The sequence below is a fragment of the Echinops telfairi genome, unplaced genomic scaffold (genome assembly GCF_000313985.2).
Source record: "Echinops telfairi isolate 266 unplaced genomic scaffold, ASM31398v2 ScPeMD7_1;HRSCAF=3_0, whole genome shotgun sequence".
NCBI classification, from domain to species: Eukaryota; Metazoa; Chordata; class Mammalia; order Afrosoricida; family Tenrecidae; genus Echinops; species Echinops telfairi.
In genome coordinates, this window is record NW_022103896.1 from 61,233,622 (window position 1) to 61,240,222 (window position 6,601).

Sequence of the window (6,601 nt, forward strand, 5' to 3'; positions counted from 1 at the left end):
AAAAAAACACAGAACAAGAGCAATAAAAAGAAAGCCACTGACAAAAATGGAAAAGCCTATAAATAGTTAAAGGTCTATTTGTTGGCCTTTATGAGTGTTTACCAGTTGAGTTTGATGGAATGCCACACTCAGTCTCCAAAGTTTATTTTTGGCATTCCCCAGGGATTTCTTCTCTTTGCTCCCCTTGCTGCTCTGTTGCATACCCTTGATGCTTCACCCCAGTGTGATGGGGTCAGATTTTGTACAATTCCCACAATGCATCTCCAGTGCAGTGTCCTGCAGCACTATGGCTTAGTGTGAGATGTGGGGCCGGCCCTCTTGTCCTCTCTGTGCATTGTCTGCTCTGAGCAGGAATATCGCCTTCGAAACTTTGCGGCCAGGATGTCCTCCCCTCCCTCGCCATCCCTTTTCGTGTCTCCCGTGTGCGCTAATCGGAAGCAACCCTCTCCCCAAACTGTAGCCCCAGTGCTGCCCTCTGAAGTGCATTCTTCTTGGGGGTGGGTGTCCAGATAGTTCAGATTGGCACCGACTCGCAGACCTCTCTATTGGTTAACTGGTAGATGTCGGTATGCATCCCCTAAATTTCCGATCTAATTCTTTGAATTGTCATTGTCAACGAAATCCAATGCAGATCGTTCTTAAAACAGTGCACTGCCTAGCTTCTTACTCAATAACTCTTTTTGGTTTAACCGAAGACTTCAGGGTATATTTTCAGTCTAAAATTGTTTTAGGGAGGTAATTTCTGAATTCGATGAGCATTTGAAATTCTGTTCTACATTTCTCCCCCTTTGACTTGAGTTCCTTGATATTTTAAAATTTTTGTATTTACTATTTTGATGTTCAAAGGGTGATAACATTATTCAAGAACTTTAATTAATCTCAAAAAAGCTTACCTGTTTTTTGTTTTAATTTCATCTTAGGTTTTGAAAAATTTGAAATAAAAATAAAAACTATAGTATATATTAAATCAACTTAGCTCAAAAATCAAATATTCCTACTTAGTACCTGCTGGTCTTTGTTCTCCCCTATAGTTGTCAAGGATCCTAGTGGCTCTGCTGTGATAGAATTGGTCTACTAGTCACAAGGTTAGCTATTCAAGCCCACTAACCACTTTGTGGGATAAAGATGAGGGTGTTTGTTCCAATAAATATTTACTGCCTTGGAGTCCCTATGTAGGGTCACTGTAAATCACATTGTGAGACTCAATGACAATGGGTTTGGAGATTGGGATAAATTGTCTGCTTCTGAAAAGAATAGTGGGATTTGGAAATATTTTCAGCTATTTTTTTCAACTTTATTCTTGGTAGATTTCCTTAATAACCAGTTTGAAAAAGCATATATTCCCTTAGTTTTTCAACTATTTGTTTAGCAGATTTACTATATTTAATAATTCTGATTTCCAAACACAAGTACTGAAAATCTAAATACTCATAAGATGTTAAGTAATGTTTTCAGCTTCTCTGATGCACAAAACAAAGTTTGATTTTCCTATAATCCCTCAACGAGTAATTATCCCACATCTTTTATAATATCCACTCAACAAATACATATTACATATCTAAAATGTGCAATAATTCCTCTAGAGGCTATACAGCTGTGAATAATTAAGCTCCCTACTTTCACATACTTTATCTGTATATATTCTGACACTACAAATGAAAATGTCTTTTAACATTTGAAGATTTACATAAATGCATTTAAGTTTAGATCTTTAGTTTTAAAAGAAACTGAAGTACAGTAGATTTGTTTTCCAATTGTTGTAATACATTTTATATTTGTGCTGTTTATTATTTTATTTCCTAAAATTTACATACTACATCATTGTAGTGTTTAACAATAATCCCTTTTACGTTATAACAAGTAAAAAGGAGCAATATTTTTCCTCTTCTGTTTTCCATAAAGCAGCCTTTCACTTTCCTTTGATGAATCTCCATGGCTTTCAGTTGGAAAATTCTTACAGCAGGTAACACCAGCAAATGGATACTCCATTTTAACATTATTTCATTAAGCCTTATTTCCCTCAGAAGAAAATAATAATAATGTACTCTCAGGGCATCTTAAAGCTAAAACAACATCAAGTACATAAAAAAATTCTGGCATAATACTGAATGTAAACTATGTTTCCATCTTTAGTTTGCTTATTTGGCTTTTACCTATAGATGGGAGTTATATAGGGAAAAAAGATATAGTTCTTTATCTTTACATAAAGTCTTTACCTATTTTGAAAATTTCCTTCTGAATAAACTCTACTAAATCCTCCAAACAGTTCTTAAAAGGTATAGTTAAGGATTTATTTACTATACACAGTAAGTGGCATCTGATGGAATTTTTGTTTGACCATTTAATATGGTGTCAGTTGTTGAATGCAGTTTCCTAGAAGTGATAGGAGTTGTGGCAAGTAAAGCAGGGTTATCACTTATCTTGTTCTTATCAATGGATTTCTGTGAGGACCACCTTGGAATAGAGTCATTGTTTGGATTGGAAACAACACTCTGCCAGCATACTTAGAATTTATAGTCCTGTAATTATCTTACTAATCTTTTTATAGGCGTTTCTCCAGAGACTGTTCATTCTCTTTCTTTGTTTGTATAATTGGTTTTGAAACAAAGAATGCTGCTGCATGTATTTTATTCCAGTTCTTTATTTATTCACTCAAAATATGTTAACGGAGAACCAACCATGTATTTTCTAGAAAGCCTTGGCAGCATAATGGGCACACACTTTATGGCCAACCACAAGGTCAGCAGGTCAAGCTGACCAGCTGCTCCATGGGAGAGGGATGAGGCTTTCTGCCTCCAGAACAATGGGCAGACTCAGAAATCTCCAGGGACCCCATCCAACAGGGTGACTCTAGGTTGGAATGAACTTGATGGCAGTGTGTATGGTTTGGCTTTTGGATGGTCTATCTATAAGTTTCATGAGTGTGTAGGTATGGAGATGGCAATGAAAATTAATGCATAATCATGGCCTTATAGGGCTCATCCTCAAAGAAGGAAGTGGGCACGTGAAAAGAAAAATAATAATGTAATAGATGTTTAAGTCCCAAAGACTTCAAATGCTTACCTTGCCTTTGTGAGCCTGAAAAGGGCTGGATTGAACCTTGAGCCAAATGCTCATGATCACACAGAAACATGGTGGGGTCAAAGGGGTTAGTGATTGGGGAATTCCAGACAGAGAATGGGCTAAGGTAGAGAGAAAGTTGAGTACAAGGCTTTTGTTTAAGAGGAAATGAGATGAGAAAATAAGTAGTAAATACTATATGAAGATAAGTTAAAAATCATGGAAAACTTTATTAAAATCACCAGAACATTTGACAATCTGGAGTGAATCAATTATTGTTCCTTTTAAGTATTCTTTGAGTTTTGAGAATAAAAATGTCTGACTGACTGAGCAAGATCAGAACTATCAAGTGGATGGAATAAGGCTTATCAACAAAATCATCATAGGCTAATTCTTGATATCCTTAAAAAAGAACAGGTGCTTCCCAACACCATCGCTGAAACAAAATGGGTGCATAAACAAATGTGGTGAAGAAAGCTGATGGTGCCCGTATATTAAAAGATATAGCATCTGTGTCTTAAAGGCTTGAAGATAAACAAGTGGCTGCTTAGCAGGGAAGCAGCAAAGCCCACATGGAAGAAGTACACCAGCCTGTGTGATCATGAGGTGTTGACGGGAATAGGTATCGGAAATTCAAAAAACTGAGCAATCAAATTGACCTGAAGGAACACGGACAACATGGAAATCCAAAACGCACCTTTAAGATAATTGGACAATCCCTCACAGAAGGGCCACGTGGAGGGGAAGCTATATCCAGTATGCAGTATAGCACTGATGAAACACAAAAATATCCTGTGTTTCTTTAATATTTCCTCGCCTTAGTGTTATGGTCATAGTTTCACCTCATTGTGACGTGTATGTTCTTGTGAGACCTGTGAATGTTCATTTGTATAAATAAGGTTGTTCAATGCATGAAATCCAAGCTCGATAAACCCTTCAGAAATAGTCATTGGAGTAATGAGGATACAGGAAGAGAGCTGGGGAAAGAGAAGAAGGGAAACCAATAGCGATGATGACAGCATAACCCCACTCGAACAGAACAAATAACAGAATTGTAGGTGAGTGAATACATTGGATGGTGTAAGATATGGCAAAAAATGTAATAGAAATCACATATAATATAATAATAAGGGTTTATGGGGGAGGTTGGGGGAACGAGGGGACAAAGGGGAACTGTTTTCAAATAGTTCAAGAAGAAAGAAAACGTTTTGAGAATGATGGTGGCAGCAATTGTAAAATTATGCTTGATATAATTGAATTATGGATTGTTATAATATCAGTAAGAGTTCCCAACAACATGATTAAAAACAATGAATAGTTGCATTGCCCTAATTGGGCGGGGTGGTGGTGGTGGGGAATAAAATCCCTTGGCACACATTTGCTGTCCTTTTTCTTTGTGCAGTTTTTGCTTTACTTCAAAATTCTTCCTAATAAGCCACCATCAGTTCCCTGTGTCTCCAAGAAAATGTGTGGAGATGACCTCTACGGAATTCCCCCAAACAGCTGCCATAACCATCTACGTTGACTTTGGTACTGTGAATTTTTTTTCCCAAGGTAGCATTGCTCACCTCAGCCCCACTTGATGGTCCGCGTGGAGGGAAAGAGAGACTTTAATGCTTCCCAAGCTTTTTTATCCCCTCTGGGGACGTGCAAGCCCCCTAATTACAGGTTAATACATATGTCACAGGAAGGGGCAGTACAATAGGCATACACATTGTAAGAAGGGGATCTATGATAGGCATAAGCGTAACAGGAAGGGGCTAGGGGTGTGGGTGCCCATAGGAATGGGAAGGTCTAGGGTTATATATGTGACAAGATGGGCGGAACCTAGATTCATGATGGCTACCTAACCTTGGTTATTCTTGGGCGGGTTTGACCTCTCTGGTGTCTCCTACAAGGAAACAGACAACTACTATCCTTATTAGAAGGGAGTGGGCCCTGCTTGTTGTGGGATAAGCAGTGGTGTTTACTTGTTCCAAATGTCTGATAGCTCTTAAGGAGAATGACCTTTAATCTACTCCTAATGACCTCCAAAGTGTACAGTCATTCTCAAGCAGCTAAGTCTGGCATATATTTGGGGGAGACAGCTTGAGAGAAATCCTTCTGTTTCCCACAATTCCCCCTTTTGTTTTATATATAAACTTCAAAAGAGCCATAGTAGCTACATGGTTATTTTTTACCCGTTGAAAGCTGTCAAGGCAAAACTTCATGATCTAATTAATATAGCCAAACATGCAGTCTTATAGCACAACATTTTGAATCCAGGCACTGGGGCCAAAGTCCCCTTACGGCCATCAGCTATTGGAGAGAGGCAAACAAGAGATTGGATACCGCGGCGGGAAGGGGAAGAAATAGAGCCAAATAGGAATGTCTGCTTCCATAAGGAGAATGAATCAACCATGTGCTCACTTTAAGGCAGCATAGCATTAGAGAGAGAAACTGTGGAAAAAATAGATTACCGCAGGAAAGTATACTCGGACTATATCTCTAACTACCAGAGTGGCAGCTTTCCTACCATGGAACACTGGCTTTCCAGATTCCTTCCATACACGTCAGGGATTAAGTCCCAGTTTTATTTCCCTCAGTGCTAGTATCCCACATTTCCCCTTTCTGCATGGCGTTTAAGATTTAACAGCATCATGGAGGCAACATGGTCTTGTTTCATATCTCTAGCAGATCCCTTTGGAAACCACTCTTCTGACTGAATTTATTTGTTAATTTATTCATGCATTGCAAGGAGATTTACACAACTGTGCGGCTGAGGGAACTGGTCTGCAGTCAACCTCTGTGTTCAGAGACACACTTAAACACACCTTGTTTGGAACAGCCCTGTGCTTTTGGAGCCTTCTATATTTTACCTGTGGGGGATTATGCAACTACAAAGGGTTTCAGTTCTAAAAACTATTCAGGCATTTAAATATTTTATGTTATACAGTGAACCCTCGCCACTTCGCGCTTCGACTTCCGCGGCTTCACTCTATAGCGGTTTTTGCGTAACAGCGCATGCTCTGTCATTACTGCCACCTGCAGAGTACATCCCTTAAGTCATTTCATAGGCTATTGATTACAGTATTTGTAAGAACTATGTATAATAATACTGTATGTGAAATATGTAATACTGTAAACTAGATGCCATAAATAATATAATAAATAATAAATGATAATTGTAACGTCCAAACTGTTTTACTGTATTTTCCCTTTTTTGTTTAATAAATTGGGTAATACAAGTGTAATGGTGACTAAAGGGTGTTTTTTCATGTCCTCTATACTCTAACTACGAAAATATTTGATTTACAAATAAGGAATCCTACTTCGCGGAATTTCATTTATCACGGTAGGGTCTAGAACCGATTAACTGCGATAAACGAGGGTTCACTGTATAGTGTACAGAATGAAGTGGGGGAAATTGGTGTGGGAAGCAATTTTTAAAAATCTATGCTTGGTTCTTTGAGAGGGCTGTATTTACTCAAGGACCAATGTCAGGGGGGCTAGCAAAGGAGGAGGCATGGAAACAGAAAACACAGGGATGAGGAAGTCACCG